Below are 15,093 nucleotides of genomic sequence, written 5' to 3'. Positions count from 1 at the left end.
GCCGCCCAGGCCTCTCCAGCAGGGGGACCCAGGAGGGGGAAGCAAGAATGCTGTCGCCTACCCAGGAGTCTAGGAACCCTGCTAGCCATCAGAGCAGCCCTCTACCTGACAGGAAAGGACGAAGAGCCCAGACAGGGACCTGGGGAGTGGGGCCAGGATCCCCAGTGCCTAACTAGAACTGCAGCTCCAACCTGAGCCCTGTGGATGAGCCCTAGTGTCCGTGAGAGACTAGACTGGGTAGGGGCTACACTCCATCGATGTGACTTTGAGGAAGCCATTAACCCAGGAGGGTAAGGACTTTCCACTCAACCTTTTGGGGTGCAGGAAAGAGCACCCACTCTGCAGCAAATAACCCAATCACCTAACCCATGCTCTGTAAGGTCTGATAAACTCACTGTTCCCCCACAGTTGGGGGAACTGTGCCTCAGTTTGTCCTGGGGACCCTCAGACAAGATGTTTACCTCTCCCTCTGGGGAGAAATTTTAGCGGCACAAGTGAGAGTTTTGGAAGAGCAATGATGTCATCTCTAATGTGGGGACCGAGATAAACGAACAAGGTGAAGTTGCACGGGGAAGGAAGAGGTCGTTTGCAGAGAAAGTTTTGACTTAGTAGTTTATCTATGTACGTTTTATGGGATGGTGACAATGGGGTGGAGATGAATGAGACACATAACTCAGGTGAAACCGCTTAAATGATAGATCATGTTTGTGGGGGCAATCCCAGGATGGCGACTTCCATGTGGTATGGAGTGGGGTACTAGCTTGGTGGGTGGGGCTCAACTAGGGAGTATGGAGACGATTTGAAAGCAGACATTACAGGCGCTAGAGGAATGTGTCAAGGATGGAGGTATTAGCAATTGGTGACAGAGGCAGCCTGGCCTCTGCTGTAGACCTACTCAAAGCTAAGATGGCAGCCTGGAGGAAGAGAGGAAGGAATTACTGAGAGAGAGGAATAAGAGGTTGGCCCTTCTGTATTGGCCTGAGACTTAGCAGGTAAATTAGATGAAAGAAGGACAAATGGAGATGCTGGCCTGCTGTTTTCTATGTTTTTTTTTTTGGGGGGGAGGCTCTATTAAACCAGTAATACAGAACCTCTCCTAAGACCCCAAAACCAGAACGTGTGGAGAAGGAGCAACCTAAAAGTGACAGAAGACGCTCCATGGGCCCAACCTTTAATACAGAGAAAGAGAAAAGTCGATGCTCCTGTGTGCAGACAGCAGCATTAACAATGGCCAAGTGTGGACGCCTCAGGTAATCGTTATAGAAAGTGCCAGAGCTGTTGGAACCAGGGAACTATTCAAGCAAGCAGTGCAGGAAGCCCTTGCCACCTGGAGTAAGACATGGGGCAGACAGGATTAGCCTGAGGGCTGCCAAGGCAGAGAAGCTGAGCAAGGTGACTGCCTATCCCTCCTTGAGGCAAAGGTAGGGGCTGGAGAGATGGCTCAGGGGTTAAGAGCACTGGCTTACCTTACAGAGGTCCTGAGTTCAATTCCCACATGGAGACTTAACAGCCATCTATAATGAGATCTGGTGTTCTCTTCTGGTGCTCCTGCAGGCAGAACACTGTATACATAATAAATAAAAAAAAAATTTTTTTTAAAGCTTCACTATATACAGCCATGTGAAGGGATCAGTCCCTGGTGGATTGGCTCATAGGAGCCTATAGGGACACCTGGTTATCTCACTGTAGCTGAGGTCTTCCTGAATATCAGGGCTTGGAAAACAGCAGAAAGGCAGGCCCTACAAAGGGAACTGGGCATGTGGGAAGTGGTGTTGGATGCCCAGTTCATAGACCAAATCAAGATTTTATTTATGGGAGTCCTAAGAAAGAGATGGACTCAGCAAAGACTGTGAGACCAGTATGGAACATTGGTAGCAGTGCTGAGCCTCATAGTAGGTGGGGACCTGTATGAACCAGGAGAGGCTTTGGCCTTTCACATGACTTAGACCTGAGCATAAACCCTGGTTCACAAGACGCTAAAGTAGGTAGGAGTAAGTGAGAGGGGAGGAAGCCAGGCAGAAGGACCTCTCTCCTGAACACAGACATAGCTGGACTTGTGCCACACAGGAACCCGTCCCTAGGGACAAATTTGATGGGCAACCAAACACTGTGTTGGTTGGATAACATGTGGAAAGCTTTGGGGCAGGCCAGCAATTCACCAGAGGAGTAAGGGGAAAAGTGACGGGGGGGGGGAGTTGATCCCCACGGTACCCCCCACTGATAAAGGTCTCTTGGGATGGGAGCCTTCCAAGCCACCTTCTGTAGGGATGGCCAAGGTTGAGCTTACAGAGGGACACACAGGGTGGCAGGAGGCCCCATGTTGAACTGATGATTTATTGATCCCTCATCAATAAATATGCAGAATACATGGGCCCCAGTGGATCCTGGAGCAGTTTGCAGATTGATTCACAGTTACCCACAAGGCACCAGGGTCATTGGGTGGTGGTGGATGGGTGTGGAGGATAAAACCGTACTTGAATAAACTCATCTTGAAGGTGGGCAACTAACGACCCACAAGAACGTATAATGTTTGCATCTCTCCCCTGTGAGGGAACATTTTAGAGTGGATGCCCTCCCAGGACCACTCTGCAGACTACTGCCTAGAGTTCTGACTGAGAGCTGAAATGGTGAATGCAGGGGAAGATGAGTTGGGAGCCTATAAAGTTACCCATTGCCCAAATGGTGGTGAATGGCAAACAGGAGGGGCTTCCCCGGGGTCAGGATGAAGCTAAAGAAACCAGCCAGGAGCTAGAAAGGGTAGAGATGATCTGCCCAGACCAGAGCCCTTTCAACAGCTGGATATGGCCAATGAGAAGGCTAGACGTGGGCTCCTGGAGAGCAACAGTGGATGACAAGGAGCTGACTTTGTACAGCTGTACCTGGCATCGCTCTACTAACTGAGCAGCTGGTGCAGGTAGTGGGGTCTCTCCATAGCAGTGGACCTTGATAGTTTATATTTAGTATCTCTATAGCTGCTAAATTCCAGACCAGTAGTCCCCCCAAAAATGAAGTCTGTTTCCACCGAGAAGACCCTATTGCTGAAGACACCTCAAGCTGTGAGTGCAGGAGAGGGAGAAATCAAGCTAGGACCAAACTGGCCTAACCTGATGAATCCTGGTACATTAATGGCTTCCTTGGGGCCTCTGTGGTGGTTTGAATAGATATGGTCTCCACAGACTCCTGTGTTTGAATGCTTGGTCCATAGAGAGCAGTGCTACTAGGAGGCATGGCCTTGCTGGAGTAGGGGTGACCTTGTTGGAGGAAGTGTGTCACTGTGGGGCTGGGCTTTGAGGTCTCATATGCTCAAGCCACTTCCAGTGTGGCTCACCATTTCCTGCTGCCTGTGGATCAGGATGTAGAACTCTCAGCTCCTCCTCCAGCACCATCTGCCTGCGTGCTGCCATGCTTCCCAACATGCTGATAATGGATTAAACCTCTGAAACTGTAAGCCTCCCCCAGTTAAATGTTTTCCTCTATAGGAGTTGCCCTGGTCACGGGTCTCTTCACAGCAACAAAAAGCCTAACTAAGACAGGCTCCCAGCAGGACTGGGTCCCTGTGGCAATGAACAGGGACCCTAGGTGAATTGTCTGTTCTGTAGACATGATGCGCCCACCAAGGTACCTTCCAGGAGGCTGTGTTTACACCCACAGGCTGCTATCACAGCCATTGCCGTACAGGGCTGCTCTCCCATCTTTGAGAGTTTATAGCTGTGCCCACTTTCAAAAATCATCCCAGGTGGGTGTGCTGTGACTGTTCACATTCTCTCATAGGAGGAAGGCTAGGAGTGTCTAGCTATTCCATGCATGCAATTTTGCCCTAATTGCATAAGGCCTCAGCGAGGAGCTAGAGTAAGTACGTCAGTGTGGAAATTGAGGGTGCCCCATCTCTGTGGCTATGGGAAAGCCAGCATCCCTGCTAGGCAGAGACTCTGGTACGGCCTTTTGAAGAGAGCACTAACACGTCAGTAAATAACCTATGCTCGCTAAGGAAGCCCAATAAATAAATTCATTGGTTCCACAGGATAAATCTCAGTGTGGTCATAACTCAGCTTGTTGTTGAGAGCTGAGGAGGAGGGGGTAGCATTGTTGACCTCTCCCCCTCAGGAGAAATTTTAACAGTAGGTGTCCAGTGAACCTATCCGTGAGGTTCACATCCTTCCAGAAGAGCAGCCAGGATGCAGGGGAAATGGTAACGTGCTTCAAAGCCTGGCAGCTTTCTACCAGCCTCTGGAGCCCAGCTGGGCTCCGCTGCTGAGGCTACAGAGACAGGCCACGCCCCCTCCACCGCCCGGACCCCCAACATCCTGGCCTGCTGAGCCCCGCAACCCACAGTAAAGAAGAGGAGACTGTTTTGGGAGGCGAGCTGCCCACAACAGAGTCTTGAACAGATTCTCCACCCACGAGCCAGCCCAACCCTTGTTAATACGGTCACCATCCAAATATAAATTTCTAAGCAAGCCTTGTACCTTCACGCTGACAGCTTTATTTCCCTGAATGCATCTGTCTTACACAGTAGCCACCATCAGAGCCTTGGTGAGTACACCCTCACAATTCACCTCTGGCTTTTGACCTGGAGCTGACCGCGCCTCCAAGGAGGGTTCAGCACAACCTACTTCCCAAATGAACAGGGGAGATGTTTCACAGTTCTCAGCCGGATGAGAGCCACTGACCCAGCCATCGTGCTCATAGCTATGGGACAGGAACTAGCCCTTTGCCTTGGGCCCATGGAGGAGGTTGAGAGTGGGGCTTCTTAAATTTTCTGCTCAGGATCTCTTTGAAAGGCCAAGAAAAATAATTACATGACCTGGGTTTATAGGCATAAATATGCACATATTGAATGTGTAAAATATGCACATAATAATTTACTGGTAATCTCAAGTTTATTTTTATAAAAGTATCTGGAGAGGAAGGGAGGGGGTGGCTAAGTTTGTAGAGTGCTTTGGTGCAGGCGTGAGGCCTTGAGTTGAGTCTCCAGCAACAAGCTGGTGCACGGTGGCCCATACCTGCAGTCCCAGACACTTGGGAAGGTGAAGGCAGGAAGATCAAAAGTTCAAGGTCATACTTGGCAACATGGCGAGTTCAAGGGCAGCCTGTGCTGTTACAAACAACTCTGCATAAATAAACTTCTGAATATAGGTAGGAGCTGACCCCACGGAGTCATTGGCCTACCCAAACCAGTAGCTGAGGCTCTGCGATGCAGAAATGAGAAAAAGCCAGCAGAAGCGGGAGGTCTGGGGATCCTCTATCCAGGCGGGGTGAGAACCTTGACTGAGAGATGTTGAATAAGGGTGGGTGGGATTCCAGCTGAGCACAGAGGACGGCCAAGGCCTAAAGTTGACAGGACTAAGTTCTCCCAATTCAGAGAGCAGCCACTGCTGCTGCGTGGCTCTTCCTCCGTGCCTCAGAGGTGGAGGTCCCACACATGGAGTGAGTTCACTGCTGGCCGGCCAGAACAGGGCCAGGAGCTGGGCTGCTCTAGCGCGCCCTCTGGTGACCATATGAAGAATCTGTAAGGCTGTCCTCTCTAAAAATCGCTTGCTAGCTACTGTTGACGTAACAGACAGTAAAGCTGACCAAACCTGTATGGATATGTCCATTCATGCCTTGAGAACGTTGAAACCAACATTTTAGGCCTGGCAGCCCATGACCCTGGAGTGAGGGGAGTTCCCAAGTTTCCCTCCTCTAGGGTATTCGGGTAGACAATAGGCAGAACTCCAACCTCACAGTGTGTGTGAAGTTGTTAGGGTCAGAGCCCGGGTCTTGCAGCCACATTAAATAAACCTCTTCTCTCCACTCGCCTCTACCATTTGTCTGTAATTGTCCCACTGAGGGTGACTGAGCCAATGTTAGGGCTGCAAGGCCCCGGCTTCCAACTCCATGCCTAATGTCCTGAGATGTGTGCCATACATGACAACAGGTTGGGCCTGCTTGCTGTACACTTTATATGACTTTTATCACTTGTACATCGTCTCAGTATAGCCCACAATTTAGAAAGGGGGGCCTGACCGTTCTGTCTGTCTCCCTCTCTGTCTCTCTCTCCCCTTTTTTCCTTTCAACTCTCGAGGCAACTATTTTCAGAACTTTTGTTTTTTCAGGCCTTTTTCATAGCATCTATACTGATATTTTTCCTATGTTGCTTCCAAGCTGCTCACTTCTGACCTTGAATGTCCCATCTTCCTGCTGCAACCTCCCAAATACTTGGGTTATAGGCCTTGCACCACCGTTCCTGTTCATACTGCTGTTTCTTGCTTTCTGAAATGAGTATATCACTTAGACCACCAGGGCAGTATGTGTTTCACTAGCTCCACACGATCAAAAACTACCCATGATTATAATCTTTTGTTCCACCCCTGATCAGGTGGTCCTCAGTACTCTCAGGAAGCACACTGAGAAAACCACAGGAGCAAGCCAGTAAGCTTCCTCCATGTCTCTGCTCCAGTTCCTGCACTGACTTCCCTCCATGCTGGACTATAAACTGTGCTGTTGCTATTGTTGTTTTCAGTTTTTCGAGACAGGGCTTCTCTCTGCAGCCCTGGCTGTCCTAGAACTCACTCTGTAGGCCAGGCTGGCCTCAAAGTCAGAGATCCACCTGCCTCTGCCTCCCAGGTGCTGGGTTTAAAGGTGAGTGCCACTACCACCTGGCAACTGTAAGCTGAAATAAACCCTTTCTTCCCCAAATCTTACACAGCATGGTTCAGTTTGTCATCAAAGGAAGTCAGGACAGGAGCTCGAACAGAGCAGGACCCTGGAGGTGGAGGCCATGAAGAGTGCTACTTAGCCTTGTTCCCAGGGCTTGCTTAGCCTGCTTCCTTACAGAACCCAGAGCCACCAGCCCAGGGTTGGCCCCACCCACAAACAGCTGGGCCCTCCCCCATCGATCGCTGATTAAGAGAAAGCCTTCTAGCTGGATCTTATGGAGGCATTTTCTCAATTGAGCTTCCCTCCTCTCAGATAACTCTTGCTTGCGTCACGTTGACATAAAATTATCCAGCACGCTTAGGGACAGAGACAATTAGATGGCAAATTGAAGGGTCAGGAAAGAGGACATAAGTGCAGGAGAAATGGTCCAGGAGCACCAGACAATGGGGTGGATTGTGAGTCGGTTTGGTGATCTGGTGGCTAAAGACGCCACGAGCGGAGTCTCAAGCCATCAGGGAGGTCACTCAAATGTGGCAGGAGTGAGAAGAAGGGACTTTGCTTTTTTTTTTTTTTTTAAGACAAGGTTTTTCTGTATACCCTTGGCTGGCCTGGACTCACTTTATAGACCAGGCTGGCCTCGAACTCACAGAGATCCACCTGTCTCTGCCTCCAGAGTGCTGGGATTACAAGCGTGCGCCACCACACCGGGCTGGAACTTTGCTATTAGTTCAGGCAAGAACCAGGGATGGAGAGAATAGACAATAGGAGGGAAATTCAAGATTCATCTGGAGGCCAGCTAGTTCCCCAATTCATCACTCCATCCTCTCTGTTAATTGCACATTTTGCTATGACCAAATGCTTGACATAAACAACTTATGAAGTATTTGTTTAACCAGTTCAGAGTTTAGTACTGTATTCTTCAGGATTCTCTAGAGAAACAGAACTGATAGAATGAATATGTATGTATCTGTATGTATGTCCATAGGCTGTGACGCAACTAGTCCAACAATGGCTTTCTACCAGGGGAAAGTCCAAGAATCCAGTAGTTATTTAGTCCACAATGTCTCAGCTGGTCTTCATTATACACTGTAATCCTGAAGAAGTAGGCTCTAATGCCAGTGAAGGAATGGGCTCGCCAGGAAGCATGAGGGCAAGCAGGCAAAGGGCAAGGGTTTTCTTCGTCCATATCCTTGTCCTTTAATGTCCTTTACATAGGTGGCCATCAGAAGGTGTGGTCCAGGTTAAAGGTGGATCTTCCCATCTCAAAACAACCAGAGTTAGGATGGCTCTTCCCCAGCAAAAGATCCAACTAAGAAACAATCCCTCACAGGTGCACTTGGCTTTTAGTCCCCAGTAACCGGCTCCCTCCCCTCGCCTGTCCTGTTACAGGCCCCAGGAGCACTGGCAGGAGAGGTGAGTTCCAGCCTCAGGTTGGAGTCTCATGCTCTCGTCCTTTTTGGAGATGCCCTGACAGACAACCTAGAGGCGAGTTTCACTAACTTCCCAGGCGTTTTTAAAAATCTAACTCTCCCTCAGCTGCTTCTCGCTTCCTCTACTGCCTCCCTACATCTTTTTTTTTAAACAATTTATTTAATTTTATTTTCTGTGCATTGGTACAAAGGTATTAGAATCCTTGGAACTGAAGTTATAGACAGTTGTGAGCTGCCATGTGGGTGCTGGGAATTGAACCTGGGTCCTTTAAGGAAGAGTAAACTGTGCCCTTAACCACTGAGCCATTTCTCCAGCCCGCCTCCCTACATCTTAAGAATATCAGCTTTTCAATCTAATTCACATTTGTAAAACTCATACTTTTAAACTTTAAAAATTTTTATTAGCAGTGGTCTGCTCTGTGATCACCTCCCCCTGAGGGGAGCAGCCTTACCAGGCCACAGAGGAAGACAGTGCAGCCAGTCCTGAGGAGACCTGATAGACTAGGATTAGATGGGAGGAGAGGAGGACCTCCCCTATCAGTGGACTGGGGGAGAGGTTTGAGTGAAGAAGAGGGAAGGAGGGTGGGGTTGGGAGGGGATGAAGGACGGGGCTACAGTTGGGATACAAAGTGAATAAACTGTAATTAACAAAAAAATAAAATTTAAAAATTTATTAGTATGTGTCATGCTGTAGGGTACACACCTGCCATGGCCTGCGTGTGAAGGTCAGAGGACAACTTTGTACAGTCCAGTCTTTCCTTCTACCTTTAGGGATTGAACTCAGGTTGCCCGGCTTGAACATCAAGTTCCTTTACCTAATGAGCCATTTCATGTGGGTTTTGGTAAATTCACAAAGTTCGGTGGCTAGATTCCAGAACATAGCTGCTACTCTTAAAACACCGAGGACTCTTTGTTCCCCACTCACAAAATACTATATAATTGGCTATTCTATACTTTTATATAAATATAATATTATGCAATTTGCACTGCCATGCTAACTACTGTAGTCTGGTCTTTAGTCACTGTTCTATTGCTAAGAAGAGACACCACAAACAAGGTATCCATTATAAAAGAAATCATTTAGTTAGGGGCTTGCTTACAGTTCAAGAGGTTAGTACATTATAGTCACGGCAGGGAGCATGGTGGCATGCAGAGGGACAAGGCAACGATAAGTAGCTGAGTGTTGTACTTGCTAATTCATTCACACAGAGAGAGAGAGAGATGGGGAGGGGTGGGGTGAGAGAGAGAGAAAGAGCACAAAGAAGAGTTCCTGGTGGCTCCTGCTTTTAATCACAGCACTAAGGAAGCAGAAGCAGAAGTGAGTTCCAAGGCAGCCTGGGCTACCCAGCGAGACTCTCTCTCTCAAAGAAAATAAATCGAAGAACAACAAAGGAGCTCTCCTTGGTGTCTATTGTAAGGACACTAATCCTATGAGACCCAGGCCCCACCTTCATGACCTCTTGGAAAGGCTGAGCTTCTAAATCCATACCAACTCTAGGACTTGACAAGTGAATTGGAGGATGGGAGGCAGAAGTCAACACATGTTATGGAATCATCAATATTCAACTTGCCGTGACTGGCTTCCAGGATTCCTGACTTTCCAGGATTCCTCTGTGCTTGTAGCATGTGTCAGAACTTCATTCCTTTCTGTGGCTGAATTAATGTTCCACTGTAATAGAACGTTTTATTCTTTCGTCAATTTTATGGGCATCTGGGCTGTTTTCATCTTGAGGTTGTCAGGCGAAGCCAGGCAGCCCCCAACCTTGTAAACCCAAGAGCAGCTCCAAAATTAGCAAGGGCCAGTACCGAACGAACTCAGTACTATTTGTCAGGTCACTAGTGATGGGGCAGGTGTTGGGGTGGGTCAGGGTGAGCCCCAGAGCCCCTCCGGGTACCAGCAGGGGGCTGAAAATGTTCCAATCAGTTTAAGTCCTCCCAGGGGGATTACACTGGGTCAAGGTAATCACATTTAACGAGGTCAGGAATATTTAGCGCCACAGAAGCAGTAAGAGACTCTAAACTCTACAAGCGCCTCCAAAAATTATTTCTGGGGGAGTTCCAGGACCTCACGCATACTTGGCTTGTGCTGTCTATACCAGCTACACTCCAGCCCCCTAAACACCTTTAGTCAAGCATTGATATTTAATAAAGCAGAAGATCTGCGCCCTGACGAAACGAATCCTGTTTTCACACCCTGGAGTGTCTACACGCACACAGCAAGAGCCTCTAAGGGCTTTCCCTACCCGGAACGCATTCAGTCCACTCCCTACCCGGGGGCAACCGTGAACCTTGACTGCGCATGCGCCGCTAGGAGGCCGGCCAGAGGGCAGGCCGACCTCGGTGGGCCTGCGCAGTAGCGGAGACTTGCGAGCGCGCACCACGGAGGAGGGGCCAGCAGAGACCGGAAGGAAGCACGAGGAAGGCGGGGCTAGCGAGGGAAGCCCGCCGGCCCACAGGCCGGCCGTCGCGGCCTGATGACGTCGCACAATGGCCGGCCCCCGCGGGTAGTGGAGCCCGTTTGTTCCGCCCGCGTCGTGCCTGAAGCCGGAGCCAGTGAGAAGCGGAAAAGCTAAGGGACATCCTGTCCACGCCGCCCCAACCCCAGCGGAGCCGTGGCCGCCTCCCGTCTTCGCGCTGAGGTAAGCGGGGCCGGCGGGCGGCGAGGAGGAGGCCGCCCCAGCGGCGGCGGGAGTGAGGCCCGGGAGCCCGGCGCCGCCTCCCGAGCGCTCCGGCGCGCCCCCGGCTGTGCGCAGCCGCGGGCCGAAGCGCGGCCCGGGACAGCGGGGAAGCGCGAGCCCGCTGCGGCCTGGGACGTCCCGCGCCGCGGTCTGCCATGGGTGAAGTTGGCTTTCCTGAAGCTGTCATTTTTCCCTTCCGGGCTGCTCGGCGTGGCACATGTTCGCCGCCTACAAAGGGGAGAGAAGAGCGCAGGTTGGCTGGGGAGGAGACCCGCCTGGACTCTAGACGGGCTCTACAGGGAACTTTGAGCTTTCTGGAGGCTCCTGCAACTTGCTCTTGCAACTTCAAGTGTGCACAGGTTGGACGTACCCACTGTGCCCCGTGAGGCCTCATCTCTTAGGAAGTGTAACCTCGCTTCTTGGACTGGGAGCTCAGAGACGCCGAGTTTTTTGTGTAAAGTAGCCAAACAGTTGTAGTGCTGGAAGGAAATTAAATTAAGACTTGTAGTCTCGCTACTGCTGGAAATTAAGTTTTCCCCGAATACTTTTGACAGCTGAGGTTACCGGGCACAAGAGTAGGTAATTGTTTAGACCCATGTGGGGATAATGAAAGAGGGCATTTGGTTCGACTTCGTCACATTACCTATCCCAAGGCAGGGGTTAAGATTCTCAACTCCTAGGATAATTCCCATATGCAGCCCCTGAGAGGAGACTGTATCATCTGAGCACGTACGAAGCCCAGCCAGTTCTGGAACCAGCTCAATATGTCCCAAAGCCAGAAACTCCTCAGTAGTTGTAGGTGGGGAATGCGCAAACATTTTAAGAGAACTCTGGATTTACTTCAGAACACCCAACAGGTAAGCTCTTGCCGTGCTCATGTTTAAAGAGTTACTTTGTCATGTACAGACCATCTCAAGTTGACTACCTCCTTATCAAAGAGTTTTTGTTTAGCCTAAGTTACTTTGGGGTAGTTTTGTTTTTTTCTTTTTTAAACAATCCTGACATTCTTGCAGTATACATTGAAGCTTTGAATGAGGATTTTAGCCAGGCATAATAGAACTTAGACATCAACATAGGATCTGCTCTGCTAAACGTAGTTTCTCACAGCTGATCGTGTAGCCCACCCTTTAATCCCAGCTCTTGGGGGAAGCAAGAGGATCTCTGAGTTTGAGGCTAGCCTGGTCAACATAGTGAGTTCCAGGACAGCCAGGGCTACATAGTGAGACCTGTCTCAAAAATGAAAGTTTCCCAGAAGTTGTGTTTGTATGTTATTGAGCCTCCTTTGCCAAGGCCTACTTGGAACACCTTTCTCAGTAGTAAGCCATGTGAAGAAATTGGTTAATAGTCACACTCCAGCTGGGCAGTGGTGGCGCAAGCCTTTGATTTTAGAACCTGGGAGGCAGAGGCAGGTGGATCTCTGAGTTTGAGGCCAGCTTGGTCTACAGATAAAGTTCCAGGACAGCCTTTGGTACACTGAGAAACTCTGTCTTGAAGAAGAAGAAGAAGGAAAAAAAAAAAGTCACACCCCTTGTTTGACCAAGAGATGTTTACCTGGGTTTCACCAAGCCAGGCTCTTAAGTAGCTTGTAGCAGTTCCACAAAGCAACCCAACTGTGAGGAGAAGGTAACATACTGCTCTGCCACTAGTATTGTGGTGGGAGTCAGTTTGGCCACCCAGAGCTGCTGCTGAGACAAGAGGAGAGCACGCTGCGCCAGAGCTCTGGTTATGGTGTTTTACAGATTAGGCAGCTGGATGGTGTTTCTTTCTGGCATGCAACAGGTAGCTCTGGATTGATGGCATTTTGTCATTTATTCATCAAGTATTTTTCACCATGTCAAATGCAGCAAGAGACAGAGATAGTGGAAGACTGTGTCATTCTATCCCCTGAACTGGTTCACCATTGTGGGTAGGAGCTGTGGGTTAGATAGGTTAGCTCTAACTTTGTGAGAGTCCCACATTACTGGGTGATTGGGTAAGAAGATTGTAAACATGGGAGTACATTGAGCTGGACCTGAAGACCTTCAATTCATTGTTGACATGTAATAGGACATGTGTTTCCCTGCAGCCGGCATAGGAAACACACAAAATTAGTCTCAAAACAGAACACTAGCACCTAGAGAGACAGTGGACTTGGCTGGAGCAGGGCTAGAGATCACGCAGTCTCCTGATCCCCAGAGTGATTCCTGCTCTAAAGGTATGACTTGGGGTGCTTCTAACAAACATAGGTTTGTGGTTGTCTCTGAAAGATGTTCACCTGAGTGTGGCCTCCAGTAGTACAATCCCAGGAGATCACATGGGAAGGAAGACGGTGCAGCTCCTTTTCTCAGAAAACCTTTTGAGACCTCTGCAAGGTAATAACTGCACTGCAGAAGCCCTGGCTGTGCCTCCTGTGGATGCTAATGATTGCTGCTGCAGTCTCAGAAGTACCCCAGCCAGATAGAGTACAGTATGTGGTGTATAGTCTGCTGAGTGCCAGCCCCTTGAGAGCCTCCATCTTTTCTCCTCACTCTTTAGGAGCAGGAAGAGTGTATCAGTTTTCCATCACTATGATAAATACCTCAGGTGATGAACTCATACCAAAAAAAGGTATAAGTCCATATAGTGGTAAACACTTTTAGTCCCAGCAATCCTAGGGAGACAGAAGCAGGCCTCTAGAGCTCTGTGAATTTGAGGCCAGCCTGGTCTATAGAGAGAGTTCTAGACAACCAGTGATACATAGAGAGACTCTATCTCTGGAAGGAAAGAGGGAGAAAGAAAAGAAAGAGAAAGATGGGGGGCCCCCAGGGAGGGAGCAAGAGAAAAAAAAGGTATACTTTGGCTCTCAAGTTGGTGGTAGATTCTAGAATCTAGACTGTTTGGTTGATAAGGTAGCCCATCATGGCCAGAGTGTGATAGAGTAAAACCATTCAACCTCATCAAATACCAGAGAGGAAAGCAAAGACTGGAGTCCTAAAGGTCTCCCACTAGGACTTACCTGTTAAAAATTACTACACACGAATCAGGTGGTGGTGTACACCTTTATTTAATCTCAGTGCTCAGGAAGCAGAGGCAGGCAGCACTCTTGAGTTGGAGGACAGCCTGGGCTTCAGAGTGAGTTCCAGGACAGTCTGGGCTACACAAGGACACCTGTCCCAGGGTTGGGGCCCCCGAGAATCGTAAACTGCAACTCTTAGTAGTGAGTCCTTGGAGACTAAGGCTTTTAACACTTGGGCTTTTGGATACTTAAGATCCCAACTTATAACACGGGAAGGGGAGACCTCCCGACAGTCTTCAAATAAACTTGGAATTTGTAGTGTAGTTAGACCAACAGAAGAATGTACAGCATAAGAAACAATATTCCTAATGTAGAGAGAAATTCTGGGGTTTTGAACTGCCAGATAGGAAGAAAGAAATTTTGTATGTCCTGATTTATTTATACCTGTCATTGGTTGCTCAGAATGGCCTGTGATCCTAATAGTCATCTGTCCTCCCCAAACACACACAACAGGACAATTACAGGTAAACAGGGCCATTCACCCCACCACTTTATGACATGTGCCAAAAACTGCCTTCACAAAGCAGAAGTTGACCTACTTGTGGCAGTTAAAGTAACTGTAAATTCACCTGGAGGGCATAAAAGCTCATGTACACTGCATGAATACAGCACACCAGCCTTTCAGGACTCTCAAGCTAGTCACCCTGGCTGTGTCATTGTGTCAAAATGATGTACTTGTGGAGAGTGTCTAGAGCATTATTATTTGGAGGGAAGAAGAGGGAAATAGAACCCACAGGTTTATAAAGACCCTAGTTTATACGTGGGCTGTACCAAAAAGGATTTATAGTAAAAACTTTAGTGGCTAGGGATAGAACTGATTCCATCTGGACACAGGTTCCAGAATATGCCTGAATGACAATCCTGAGGTGAATGCAGTAACCGTATGGCCTTGGAGGGTTGAGATAGAGATGGAGAATTCCATGAGGGTGGCAGGAGAGATGGCTCAGTGTTTGAGACCTCTGGCTACTCGTCCAGAGGGACCTGGCTTCAGTTCCCAGGACTCACGTGGCAGCTCACAACTGTCTATATAACTCCAATTCCAGGGAATCTTGCACCCTCACACAGACTATGTGAAGGCAAAACACTAATGCACACTGGGAAAAAAAAAGTCGTGAGGAAGCTGGGCATAGTGTCATATTCCTTTATTCGCACTTGGGAGGCAGAGGCAAGTGGATTTCTGAGTTCCAGGACAGACGGAACATGAGACTCTGTCTTTAAAAAAAAAAGGTAGGTATGAGGAAATGAGTTAACTTTTGCAGCATTCTCAGCACATGGTGGATGTGTTATCCCAGTACTTACCAATGAAACAGCG

At 48.9% G+C, this 15,093-nt stretch overlaps 1 protein-coding gene across 4 annotated transcripts in view; it reads left to right on the top strand.

Moving 5' to 3' along the window:
• Window positions 1-10,517: 10,517 nt before the first annotated feature.
• Window positions 10,518-15,093, top strand: part of Zc3h18 (zinc finger CCCH-type containing 18) — a 44,477-nt gene continuing 39,901 nt past the window's right edge. Inside the window, exon 1 of one of the 4 annotated variants that reach the window (XM_060391840.1) lies at window positions 10,518-10,708. The gene's annotated coding sequence lies outside the window, so the exon portion shown is untranslated. Of the gene's footprint in view, window positions 10,709-10,863; window positions 11,605-15,093 lie in introns of those variants that run through there. The other 3 variants (XM_021631167.2, XM_021631169.2, XM_021631168.2) reach the window with 3 other exon arrangements.

The sequence above is a fragment of the Meriones unguiculatus genome, chromosome 10, assembly GCF_030254825.1.
Source record: "Meriones unguiculatus strain TT.TT164.6M chromosome 10, Bangor_MerUng_6.1, whole genome shotgun sequence".
In the NCBI taxonomy this organism is placed as follows: Eukaryota; Metazoa; Chordata; class Mammalia; order Rodentia; family Muridae; genus Meriones; species Meriones unguiculatus.
Note: the sequence above shows the minus strand (reverse complement) of the source record. Positions and strands in the feature narration are given on the sequence as shown.